The following is a 14,059-nucleotide window of genomic DNA, read 5'->3' on the forward strand; positions in this document are numbered from 1 at the left end:
ACCTGTCAAGGCTAAACCAAAACATGGTCTATGGGATTTAGCATCCATCCCACTTAAATCTCTTTAGAATCCAGTGAAAGAAGTCCCAGTGCACATTTTGTAAATAACTCAATGTAAACACCTATGGCAGCATTAACAATTCACCCAGTAAAAGTTCATGTACATCCATTCCTTGGGAATAGGAAACGAGCAAATGTTATTAGGCAATTTCCTGTGCTGTCATAATATAAATAGTGCAGTGCAATATGGTAAAGAGCATATATGAAAACATAAACATAAAGTGCCCAGCCAGAGACAGATCTACAGGTTTGAATCCTAATAACAGATATCCAAAAGTTCTGGAGCAACGATTAAAATTGTGAATAATCCCACCACCAAAGAAGGTCAAGTATCGCCTTTTCCCCACTACCTGTGCTGGTCGAATATATTTCATTGATTTAAAACAGAAAATACCACATTTGGCCACAAGGTGGCCCTAAATATTATAGGAATTTCTAATTGTGCATGCATTTGCACTGGGTGAATTGCAATGCAAATTGTTTATAAATGCTGTGTACCCACTAGGTTTATTGACCACACAGAATTACTGGCTACACCTTAAAATAAATATGCAAGACCTCTAAGAGTGCCTCTATTATTCACAAATCTGTCTAAATCTGTGTTAGTAAGCACTTCTCCTTTGCCAAAATAATCCATCTACCACACAGGTCTGGCATATCAAGATGCTTATTAGACAGCATGATCATTGCACAGGTGTGCCTTAGGCTGGCCACATTAATAGGCCACTCTAAAATGTACAGTTTTACTGTATTGAGGGGTTGGGGGGTCCAAAAACGAGTCAGTATCTGGTGTGTCACCATTTGCCTCACGCAGTGCAGCACATCTCCTTCTCATAGAGTTGATCAGGTTGTTGATTGTGGCCTGTGGATTGTTGGTCCATTCCTCTTCAATGGCTGTGCAAAGTTGCTGGATAATGGCAGGAATTGGAACACGCTCTCATATATGCCGATCAAGAGCATCCCAAACATGCTCAATGGGTGACATGTCCGGTGAGTATGCTGGCCATTCAACAACTGGGATGTTTTCAGCTTCCAGGAATTGCGTACAGATCCTTGCAACATGGGGCCGTGCATTATCACGCTGCAACATGAAGTGATGATCGTGGATGACTGGCAACAATGGGCCTCAGGATCTCGTCACAGTATCTCTGTGCATTGATGCCATCAATAAAATTCACCTGTGTTCGTTGTCCATAGCATATGCCTGCCCATACCATAACCCCACCGCCACCATGGGCCACTCGATTCACAACGTTGACATCAGCAAACCGCGCACCCACACAACGCCATACACGCTGTCTGACATCTGCCCTGTACAGTGAAAACTGGGATTCATCCGTAAAGAAAACATCTCTCCAAAGTGCCAGACGCACTTTGGAGAGATGTTGCCCACTCAAGTCGGTTACGACGACGAACTGCAGTCAGGTCGAGACACTGATGAGGAAAACGAGCATGTAGATGAGCATCCCTGAGACAGTTTCTGAAAGTTTGTGCAGAAATTCTTTGGTTATGCAAACTAATTGTTGCAGCAGCTGTCAGGGTGGCTGGTCTCAGACTATCCTCGAGGTGAAGATGCTGTATGTGGATGTCCTGCGCTTTTGTGATTACACGTGGTCTGTGGTGGTGGGGCCGGTTGGATGCACTGCCAAATTCTCTGAGACGCCTTTGGAGATGGCTTATGGTAGAGAAATAAACATTCAATTCAAGCGCAACAGCTCTGGTGGACATTCCTGCAGTCAGCATGCCATTTGCATGCTTCCTCAAAACTTGCGACATCTGTGGCACTGTGCTGTTTGATAAAACTATACATTTTAGAGTGGTCTTTTATTGTGACCAGCCTAAGGCACACCTGTGTATTAACCATGCTGTCTAATCAGCATCTTGATATGCCACACCTGTGAAGTAAATGGATTATCTCGGCAAAGGAGAAGTGCTCACTAACACAGATTTAGACAGCTTTGTAAACAATATTTGAGAGAAATAGGCCTTTTGTGTATACAGAAAAAGTCGTAGATGTTTGCTCATGATAAATAGGGGCATACACAAAAGTGTTGCATTTATAATTTTGCTCAGTGTGTATATATATATATATATATATATATATATATATACATATATATATACACACATATATATATAGCGGTGTAGTTGCCACTAGTAACAAACATCCACCAATTCACCCCGCTGCCAGACTCCCATATATCACTTGCAGAGACAATGAACAGTCTTTTGCTAGTTTTGGGGTTTTTTTGTTTATTGGGGGGTACAACTTGGGTGGGGGAAAGGGGTATATGGGATGCCCATAGGATAGTTCATTTCGCCATCATATTTTAAAGATTTCACAAATTAGCACGTATTTAGAGCCAGAAGAGATGATGTGCATATTTAATTGCTATGCATCATGCAGACTGTTGCTCCTCTTCTGCTTAACTCCCGCAGACTATTGCTTCCAGGATTTCCTCACCCATTACCGTGTAAGGATGAGGACATCGCTCTTGACCGTGTGAAGTGGGGTGATTTTCCCAGAACTCCTCTCCTCCTGCACAAACTTATCCTGAAGTAAAGTAATGTCACATCTTCTTCTGTAAGCAAGAAGGACCCACTCTGAATAGTTCCTTAAGCTGGCTCTGGTTGCTTGCTACTACTAGGCCAGAGGCCTGCAGCACCTCTCCTCGGAGGCCTAGTAGTTTAAAAGCACATGTTGGACAGTGGACTACTGTTCCCAGCTAGCCCAGCTTGTAAATCCTGTGCCCTCAGGCCACATCGATTTGACACATATCCACACAGTTTCTCCTCTGATCCAGGACTCCTCATCATTGACCGTGTAATGATAAGGACTTCTCTAACGACCGTGTATTAGTGAAGTTCCCTCACAGACTTCCTGGTACATCCAGCCCTCCACTGTGGTATACTCATCGACCTTTCACTGCCCTGAGTCCTTGATGGAGAACTTATCCGGACAGCTTCACCTGCCCCTCTGCTCCAGGAGTTCCTTATCAATGACCGTGTAACGATAAAGACATCGTCAATGACGGTGTAAAGGCGAAGTTGCCTCACAGCTCTCCCTGGGCCTCCTTAAGCGATCAGCGCACGCCCCCCCCAGATGGAGGTGCCCTCCTGCTGCTGTCTAGTATTCCATTCTCCAATTCACTCAGTCGACAACTCTCTCCAGTGGCATGTTACCTCAGCTTATATAGGAGGCCCGCCCCCTGCCAATACCATTTGGGGATTGGTCAGAGCTCCCACATGAGCTGCCTGCCACTCCAGTTCCATGCCCTGCCCCTCTTCCAGAACATTCTCCCTGGAAGCAGGGGAGGCTCCTCAGAACCAGAGCCCATGTGGCCACACCCACTGCTACTCCAACCACTCCCAGCTCCCAGATCAAAACAGACAGGCCTTGCTTGCAGCATAGCCTGCCTAAATTTACCTTTACTGACAGTCTATTTAACAAAAATCCTATTACTAGCACCTACCTATTGGCAGAGGGTGCTACATTCACCCCCCACCAAAATCACAGCTGTCCTCAGCTGTGGAAAATACATTTCCAAAAATACCTCCTGGGCCCAGGAGTAAAGGCATCCCATATTATTAAGTTGGATGGGGGCAAGGGTGAAAACTTGGACAGGGTTTTGTATAAAAGTACAAAAATAAAATATACACAATATGACCATATATTTACATTGCACATTTCATACACACATCCTCACTACAGGTCCCTGTAGCTAAGTACATACAAGTGGAGGTAGAGCACTGCTCCCTTAGGAGGAATACTCTGCCTACCACAGGTCTTCATCTGTTCCCGCGGTGGAGATGGACAGCCGTCACATCCCTGGCGTTCCTAAAAGAAGACATAACAACACACAACCTAATCTAAATACTATCTATACAAATAGTTCACCAGGCAGAGGTGGTTACAATCCTCCACGTGGTGAAAGAAACGCATTATTTTTTGTCAAACTTTACAAAGGGTGGCATGATGTTCCCTGTTTCACTGTCACTCCTGCAAGAGGGATCTATGGCAACCTCCTGCTGAGCACAGTCAAAACAGACATACCAGTGGTAAAAAAAAACCCTTCTAATTGCTCCTTGTTGGAGGGGCCCCTCCCAAAAGTTAGGTAGCAAAAGATTTGGCAGGGACAGTGAACCCTAGTGTCCATAATATACTTGTCCTCCCATCAGGCACCCTGGGTAGCGTACAAAGGCTGTCCCTGCAGGAAACTTGTCATTAGAGAAAACCACATGGGCCCTGCCTTGTCCTTGCAGTCCCTGTAGCCGCTTTTATGTGAGCTGCACATCACAGCAGTCCTCCTTACACATAAAATCGTAGATCCGGCAATCTCCTCCAGCTATCCCCTTCTTCTCTGACTGAGACCAAGTGGCTCCTGGTAGGCCGACCCGCCTTTACAACCAGGACTTGGTCTTTGTGGATCGCACGGCCCAACCTCCATTGCTGTTGGATGTCTTTGAATCGGGCCCAGGCATCATTCTCTGGCACCCAGGGTGGCTTGGGCACATGCAAAGAGTTGTGGTTCCTCCACTGCGGAAGGAAACTGTCATCTGTACTGGGCCAATCATAAGCGGCTGATGTATATAAAGGGCATGTATATGTGAGAATGCGGGTCAAGGAATACCTTGACCGCTTATGATTGGCCCAGTACAGTGACAGCTTCCTGGTGGGATCGCTCAGGTGAGTTCAGACTAAATTACGAACACACTTAAGCTTATCCCTAATCAGGAAGACCACACTCTGGCAGGGATCACAGGTTTCTCCAATAACCTGGTAAAGCTGGCCATAGATGATTCAGCCTACACAAATCAGGTGGATGGAGGAATTCCTCCCACTGAAACATTGTATTATGACAGTGGGACTCTCTGCTGCCAACATATACTGATCAGCTGCTGCAGCTAATTGGCTGCAGTCTCTGATTGACAGAAGTTTTCAAACATTCCCATACAACAAATGTCAATCTAACAACCAACTTCTGTTCAACAGGAACGGTTACACGTGGATCAAAATTTAGCTTGTCCCTTCTCAATAGGACGACTCTCGATCCATCTATGGCCAGCTTGCATTTAAATGGCCTCTTTATCAGTTTACTAATTGGGCAAATCGCTTTTATAGATGGATCAGACATTCACTTGCTGTGAATCATCCCAATCAGGCAAATCGATCTGCTTATCGTTGTTCAATATTGCGATTATGAGACCTTCCACCCATGTACGCTATTCTTCCCATTCTATACATTTGCAACTTCAATATCATGATTCTTTACAACTTTGAACCTATCAGAAAAAAGTTTAATCAATGTAGTGTAGACCATAATAGAAGACTACAGCTTTAGAAAATGCAGCAAAATGTACTCACACAATTCACAAAAAAAATACATTTAAACTTAGCAAAAGGCATGCATAGCTTGTAATATCTTCAACTAGGAGGGATAATAGAGCGAAGAACTTTAGATTGTCAAAAAATAAAAGACATTGACATCTCAGGACAAGAAAATAGACGCAAGAATAGGATCCTGTCTTGAATTCTGTTTGAAAGTCTGTATGTTCACAATGAGTCAAAATATTCATCAGTCAGCATGTGGTTTCAATTGAAACAACAATGCAGATTTGTTCAAGCAAACGTTGGCTGCTAATATGCCTGCTAGCTGTGTTTTAAGTGTAGTATTTTCTGTATGACTCCTTTTTAGGAATGCATTTGCTATGCAATGGTCGACATAATCTTAACTAGCATCTGATCTAAACATTCTTGTGTCAAAAAATGCTATTTGTTACAAAACTGCTTAATCTAGCGCTGTAAGCTGAGTATTAGGTTTTCCAGCCATATTGCACGGCACAATTATAATCATTTTCTTCTATCCATATTTAAAAGGTAAATTAAAAAATGAGTTGCATGTGTGGATCCACCCAAGGGTGCGATGTGATAAACGCAAGGGAGGATTTTCTTTAATACCAGAGATCACCATAACCAGAAATGAATATAAAAATAAATAGCCCACATCAGTTTGGAGCAACCATACGCAGTATATTTACAAAGAGTGAATGTGACTTTCACCAAAATTTCAATTTGGTGGTAAATCAAACGCATATATACCCAATGTGTGGTGCTAAAAATATATACAATATACTAAAACTCTAAAAATAATATGTAATAAATAAGATAGTATGTAAAATTTCCCCAATTATAGTGCAAGTGCTCAGTAATACATGAATAAAAGTGCAAGTGCTCAGTGTGTATATACACAGTCCTCAATATTGATAAGCAAGAAAAAAGTCCATAAACATATCAAAGAAAAAAGTGAAACAAATGGTGTCTTCATGCAATGTGCACTCTCCCCCTTCAGGTTTGCCCTCACCTTAAGGGCTTTAAAAACAAACCTGTAGTAAATGGTAACAGCTTAGATGTTCATCATCCATATAATGACTAGTTAATGGTAAGCACAGATCCCATATTCACTCCACCTCCTGGTAAGAACGCTGATCAATAAAGCCACAACTTCTGTCTGCTATTTTCAAAGATCACCTCATATGCATACAGGGAATAATAGAGGTGTGCAATAGTGTAATTCCATTTATAAAGATTTAATAGCAACTAAAAACTCATCACATTACACTCACATTAAATATATTTAAAAACCACAGTAGCCTCCCTGGCGGTTTTCCCGAGTGTGGCTCGGGGTTAAAATTCAGGACCATTAGCGGTAACCCCGAGCCACACTCGGGATTACATCGCAGGATCCTGGTGTGGCTTTACTTACCTTGTCCCCGGGATCCTGCGATGTCCCCCGCTGTGTCTGCGGGCTCCGTCCTCCTCCGAAGCCTCTCCGTGCCAGGCTCCGTTCCCTGCGAGCGGCGCGACGCATGGGGGCGGAGCCTGGTGGCAAGTTCAAAAAAGTGTAAAATCATAACACATACAGTACTGTAATCTTATAGATTACAGTACTGTATGAAATTATTTCACATCCCTTTTGTGCCCAGTGCTTTGTCCTATGCCCTGCATGCAGTTTTATGTTATATATACTGTTCTTTCTGCCTGGAAACTGGAGATTGTCCATAGCAACCAAAAAGTGTCCCTTTACATCAAAAGTGGCTTTAGACCAGCTAGAAAACAGCGATAGTAAATTAGAACACTTGCAGAATTGAGCGATAGTGAATCGTGGGGAAATTTATTTTATTATTAATTTTTTTATTTTATTTTTTATTATTTATTTTTATTTATTATATTATAATTTATGTTTTTGTGTTTCAAACTTTATCATACCCGGGATATCTATTAGACTCTTGTTTGGACAGATTTAAGTGTGTTATTGTTAAGAATTACAGACCTACAATATAAAGCGCCAAATTTCCATGCAAAATAATTGTACCGCTTTCAGCACCTAAAATCCGAAATAATCATACCGCCAGGGAGGTTAAGCTGTGCTGGTGTGAAGGGGTGAAATGGTCACCTGTATTCCGGTCTGCAGTCCTGGCGTATGGTGTTTCCCCTGTCCTATTTTCTCCACAAAACTTCCTAGTTCCTTGTGCATCTGTCAGCCAGACTCCTACCGGTTTCGTCACACCTCGTGACTTCCTCTGGGAGATATGATATGATATGCACATTGGGTATATATGTTTACATTTTGAGGAAGTGTTGAGTGCTGGCAGCTATTTCCTAGTATTTTTTTTTTTGTTTGTTTTTTTTGTGTTTTTGAGTTTGGCAGGTCACAAGGTTTATATATATAAACCTTGTGACCTGCCAAACTCAGGTCACAAGGTTTATATATATATAAATATATATATATATGCAAATTGGATGCAGTGAAAGCCGCATTCAATTCGCAATAGTGTGATCCCAGCCTGACTCTACTATAGGCTATGCAGACAGAGCAACAATGACACCATGAAACAACATGGTCACTGCACATCTTATGCAGGTGAAAATACAAGGTGCAGACAGGAAGGTTTATATTGCCTTTAAGGCTGTTCAACAAGTAGCACACAAGCAGAAGGATGAGTCGTCTGGGTATTTTTAGTGATAATCCTATACTGACAATGATTAGTTAAAAGTACCAAATGAATCATGTTTTTTAAATGCATTCTAACCATCAGAATTTCAGGAAGTACAAAAACAAAGTACATTTTTCTCCTCTGCTATTTAGTCTGTGTAGAAGTCACTGAATACTGATAATAATGAATAAGCCGCATGTCAATTTTAAATAATTTCCATTCTATGGAGGCTTAATCAAAATCTCCAATGTTCTGCTTAAAAAAAACATCCTCTTTCTGGATCTCAGAGCTACTTCCTGAATACAGTTTAAATAAAGTATGAGAACAGCTGCAATAAATATGTATTTTGTTACCCAAGCTCCAGGCAGTTTTGAGAAGATCAAATGGGACAAAAAGAACTTAATCTTATCATCCTTCTGTTTGCCAACAAGAACTTGGCTTCTGAATTTCTGACATACATCCCTAGTAGGAGAAATGCAGAGCAGACACAGCATTCCTCAAAGTCCCTTTCCATGCATTATTCCACATACACCAGTCTCCAATGAGATTTTAAGGGTAGTTTGTTGAAAAACATGTGCTTATCCGATAAACCCATGTGTGCGCTCTTACTTCCCAAGAAAAACATAAGATATAACATAGGATCAGTGAGATTTTGACATTGATTCTGTAGGTTTGCCAGTGATAAGACAACGTCCAAAAATGATTGTATAGTATAGCCATGGGCAAAGACTGTAGATATGTCAACAGAGTGGAATTTAACCTATACCGAAATAAAATTTGAAACACTCAAAACAATATTTTAGATCATTAAAATGAATTGTAATTAAATTAAAACAAACTTACAATAAGCAGGATTCAATTGTATGGACACAAAATACTGTTAAAAAAAATAAATTATTCTAATATTAATTATGATTTTATTACAAAAAAAAGTTCGATACACTAGAAACAAAAGGCACATGTTATCAGTGGCAGCTGTAAGTGCATTTTTTTTTTCAAATAAACTTTACAAGGATTTTACACTATGTGGAGCATTTTGTTTTTTTGGAGAAATCCTTTTATCCAATACAGTGCCAAGGGGTGATCCTGTGTAGGAGATGATCCGAACCCGGATAAAGACCTTGGCTGGGCTAAAGCCACTAGAGCATATGATCCCTTGTAATTAGGGATCAATTGGAGCTGGTAAGCGAGCCATTCAGCTGTTGGTGGAGACACTGATGTTTTAATGAACGCTACTGTATGGTGGTGGACGGTGCAGAATGACATCAGGATTAACATGTCACATCACTTGTGCAGCAGTTTTCTACAGCATAGTTTAAAAAGTCAGAGGCTATTAGGAATAACTGTTCGATTATGTTTGACATATATTAACCACAGATAAACTCAAAGTAGAAGTAAACCCATAAGATGAAGCCTCCATTTCGATTAAAGCGGAGTTCCACCCATACATTGAACTTCCACTGATAGGACCCCCCCCCCCTCCGGTGCCACATTTGGCACCTTTCAAGGGGAGGGGGGAGCAGATACCTGTCAAATCCAGGTATCTGCTCCCAATTCCGGGGAAAGATCGCCGCACATTGTGCGACAAACTGCGCAATGTCCGGCCCCTAGTCCCCCCCCTGCGCCCTTCTGGAAGACACACAGGTCCCAGAAAACAGCAGGGATCATTCAGAAAGCGCAGTGTGACTCACGCATGCGCAGTAGGAGACAGGTTTTGAAGCCGTAAGGCTCCCCCCTGTTTCCCTTAGTAATGATGCCGGCGCCTGCACCCAGAGCCGAGGGATGGGTTGGCTTCGGATGCCAACATTGCGGGCTCCCAGGATAGGTAAGTGTCCTTATATTAAAAGTCAGCAGCTGCAGTATTTGTAGCTGCTGACTTTTATTTTTTTTTACCCAGGCAGAACTCCGCTTTAAAGGGTTTGGGAACCCATTTGTAAAAGTCTATGCCAGCCCCTCTATTAGAGGCTGGCATAGCACACTGTGTTAAGCATTTTTTATAACTAGTGTTGTAAATACCAATTTTTACCTGTCTTCAGGCTGGTCACATGACTCGCATCCGATTTCCAGCTCTGACGGATGGCTTCTGCAGGGGGAGCCGTGATCTCCCTCTGACGTCAGCCGGAGAGATCACATGACCGTTCCTCTCCTCTGCAGAATCCCCGTAGCTGTAAAGTGGCCGTGAGTCACGTGACCGGCCTGAAGACAGCTAAAAATCGGTATTTACAACACTCATTTTAAAAAATGCTTAACACAGTGTGCTATGTCAGCCTCTAATAGAGGGGCTGGCAGTGACAATTATAGTTTTTTTTTTTTTTTTATAATAGTGATGGGGGGGAGGCGCTGAGCAGAGACAGACAGAAAGGGTGCTGACAGAGAGAAAGGAGGGGGTGAGGGGGGAGAGGAGAGCAGAGTTCACAGCAGCCTATCACTGAGGGAGGCACTTTGACCACTTTGACCACGGTGATAAGGGCGGAGCTGCCCCTGGTTATCGTGGTCTGTTTAGAAAGGGGCATACAGGAAGTGGTAGGTTTAGGGGGGTTTTTTTACAGTTTAGAGGGGGACAGATTACATTGCACAGGTGCTGTGCAATGTAATCTGCTTTAAGGGATCAGGAAATTATTTTTTTTTTTTGGGTTAACAAATGCTTTAAGCTTCAGCAAAATGTAGCTATTTTATATTTTTGGCATTTTACAGACACATTTCCTTCCTGCATCCCTCCATCAATCTTCCTTGAACATCTATTCAGGATCACACCCTGTGCACAGTGACACACAGTGTGTGTGTGTGTCAAGCTGGAGCATGAGCAGTAGGGGCTGCTGGTTCCGTTTCCCCTAAAAATTCTTTCAGGTTCAGTTTCCTGGTGCATGAATAGTATAGCCAAGGGCACTAAGTCTGGCAAGCATGTGCGCAATACTGTCTGCTGGTCTTTCTACACTCTGTGTGTGCTCTGTCCAACTGAAACATGTGCAGTGGAGCCAAGTGTGCTAAGTCTGGCCAGTGCATAAGCAATACAGACCGTTGGCATTTCTATGCCCTAGTGCCATGTCCAACCTGTACATGTGCAGTACTGTGCTAAGATATACAGTTGTGCTCCTACGTTTACATACCCTGGCAGAATTTATGATTTCTTGGCCATTTTTCAGAGAATATGAATGATAGTACAAAAACTTTTCTTTCGCTCATGGTTAGTGTTTGGCTGAAGCCATTTATTATCAATCAACTGTGTTTACTCTTTTTAAATCATAATCACAACAGAAACTAGCCAAATGACCCTGATCAAAAGTTTAAATACCCTAGTTCTTAATACCGTGTATTGCCCCCTTTAACATCAATGACAGCTTGAAGTCTTTTGTGGTATTTGTGGATGAGGCTCTTTATCTTCTCAGATGGTAAAGCCGCCAATTCCTCTTGGCAAAAAGCCTCCTGTAAATTATTGGGCTGTCTTGCATGAACTGCACGTTTGAGATCTCCCCAGAGTGGCTCAATGATATTGAGGTCAGGAGACTGAGACGGCCACTTCAGGAACCTTCACTTTATTCTGCTGTAGCCAATGACAGGTCGACTTGGCCTTGTGTTTTGGATCATTGTCATGTTGGAATGTCCAAGTACTTCCCATGCGCAGCTTCCTGGCTGATTAATGCAAATGTTCCTCCAGTATTTTTTGATAACATACTGCATTCATCTTGCCATCAATTTTGACCAAATTTCCTGTGCCTTTTGTAGCTCACACATCCCCAATTCTAATTATATCAATTAGCTTATAATTACAGAGGTGTGGGTTGAAATTACCCAGCGTTTTGCCCCGTTCACATCGTTGGATTTGACGTGTCAAATCGCATGCCAAAGTGCAGCCCATTGGTGAAAACGGCACGGTCCGAATTGGTGTGACTCCGACTTTGCGGCGCCGCACCAATTTACAAAAGTAGTTGCTGCACTACTTTTGGCGACTTCGGGGGGCGATTTCAATAGACATCTGTGCATGAACTCGCACATATGTCTTTCAAATCACCCCCCAAACTTCCACTGAAATGTGGGTTTGAAATTGTGCAAGTTCAGCTGACCTTGCACGATTTCAAACCCGCGTTCAGTCTCAGAACTGAAACTATTAGTGGTGTTTAAGAGCAGTGTGGAACTTTTGATGGAAACTTTATATTGCACTTTATTTATAGATTTAGAGCTGTATCATTACCATTCACACTTTTAATAATCAATTTTCAGTGTAGATGCTGTTTAGTTTATTCATACATTTCTTTAAAGAAAGATTACCCCTTCAAGTTTATGTTGCTGTTTGTTAGGAATATCACCTTCTCTTTCTCAGTGGTCCCCAGGGCAAGACATGAACAAAATCTTTATACTGGGGTAAGGACAACAATGAGGGCATTTTTTTTTTGTTTTTTTTTGCAGAATAAGGAGTTTGAACATCTTTCAGTTATTTTTTGCTGTTCAATTTTTTTCAAAATACAGTATATTTTAATTTAAGGGACCAACAGGTATAAATTGCAAGCTGAGATATTATACCCCTTGAGTCCGTGGCAGCAGTTTTATTAGAATTACATGTATTTGTTTGCGTCCGTTACTCCCTAAAACAGTGGTCCACAGTGAATCCTTCAACTTTTTGAAATTGCGCTCCAGTCAAACAGTGCTTAATCTCCCTGGAAGTATGATTATGAAAGATTTTTGATGCTTAAAGCGGTACAATGTTTTGCATGGAAATTTGGCGTTTTATATTGTAGGCTTGTAATTCTTAGGAATAACACACTTAAATCTGTCCAAACAAGAGTCTAGTAGACAGCCCGGGTATAATAAAATTTGAAACACAAAATCATAAATTATAATATAATAAATAACTATAAATAATTATAACAAATAATAATATAATAATAATAATAATAAAAATTATTCAATAATGTAATCAAATCAAAAACACTGAAATTTGCTCAGTTGCAGAATTGTCACTGTCCTTACTTTCAGTGTTTGTTGACGAATTTCCCCACAAATCACTATCGCTCAATTCTGCAAGTGATTTTAATTTATTATCGCTGTTTTCTAGCTGGTCTAAAACCGCTTTTGATGTAAAGGGACACTTTTTGGTTGCTATGGACAATCTCCAGTTTCCAGGCAGAAAGAACAGTATATATAATATAAAACTGCATGCAGGGCATTGGACAAACCACTGGGGACAAAAGGGATGTGAAATAATGTGATACAGTAATTTAATCTGTAAGATTACAGTGTACTGTATGTATTGTGTGTTTTTAACTTTTTGAATTTGGCGCCGTGCTCCGTCCCCGTGTGTTGCAACACTTGCAGGGAACGGAGCTCGGTACTGTGATAGATCAAGCGGAGACACGGCTCGCACACACAGCAGGGAGACATCGCAGGATCCTGGGGACAAGGTAAGTAACTTTGCTTGGATCCTGCAATGCGACCCCGAGTGTGGCTCGGGGTTACCACTTTTGGTACAGAAAATTCATTGGGGAGATTGTCATACTTCCAGTGGGGCCAATGTCAATCTCATTGGGGAGATTGTCGTACTTCCAGTGGGGCCACAGAAATTAGGTGAACTCTCCTTATTGGGGGTACAAAGATCATTAACCTACAGCACCTAACTGAATTCACTAAAATAACCGTTTTTGCTGGCATTCTACTTTAAATATAACTACATTTATTTTTTTTCTTGCATCGGTCCTGGAGGTACTGCAATACCAGGTCAATGCGTGGAGTGGACAGAGCAAGCTCTTCTTCCATCTCCCTGTTCTAAAAATCCATTTAATATATGGTCCCCAAAAGGCCGAGAAGCGATACAATTATTTTTTTAATATAGCACTCTTTTTGCATTCATAATTTTAAACCCAAAATCAAACTCTTAGCGGCTGTAAGTAACTAGGAAAGATCATTTTGGTAGACTGAGTTTCTTTTTAATAGTGAATTTGTTATGAAAAAATTATGTGATACATTTTAATTTGTAATATTCATCACAGATAAAAATGTTCAATGCTACCCAC

The 14,059-nt window shown here is 41.6% G+C and overlaps 1 pseudogene; it reads right to left on the reverse strand.

Annotated features, from left to right (window-relative positions):
* Positions 1-13,726: 13,726 nt before the first annotated feature.
* Positions 13,727-13,857, reverse strand: LOC141124320 (U2 spliceosomal RNA; annotated as a pseudogene).
* Between the last annotated feature and the right edge of the window lie 202 nt (positions 13,858-14,059).

The sequence above is a fragment of the Aquarana catesbeiana genome, linkage group LG01 (genome assembly GCF_042186555.1).
Source record: "Aquarana catesbeiana isolate 2022-GZ linkage group LG01, ASM4218655v1, whole genome shotgun sequence".
NCBI lineage: Eukaryota > Metazoa > Chordata > Amphibia > Anura > Ranidae > Aquarana > Aquarana catesbeiana.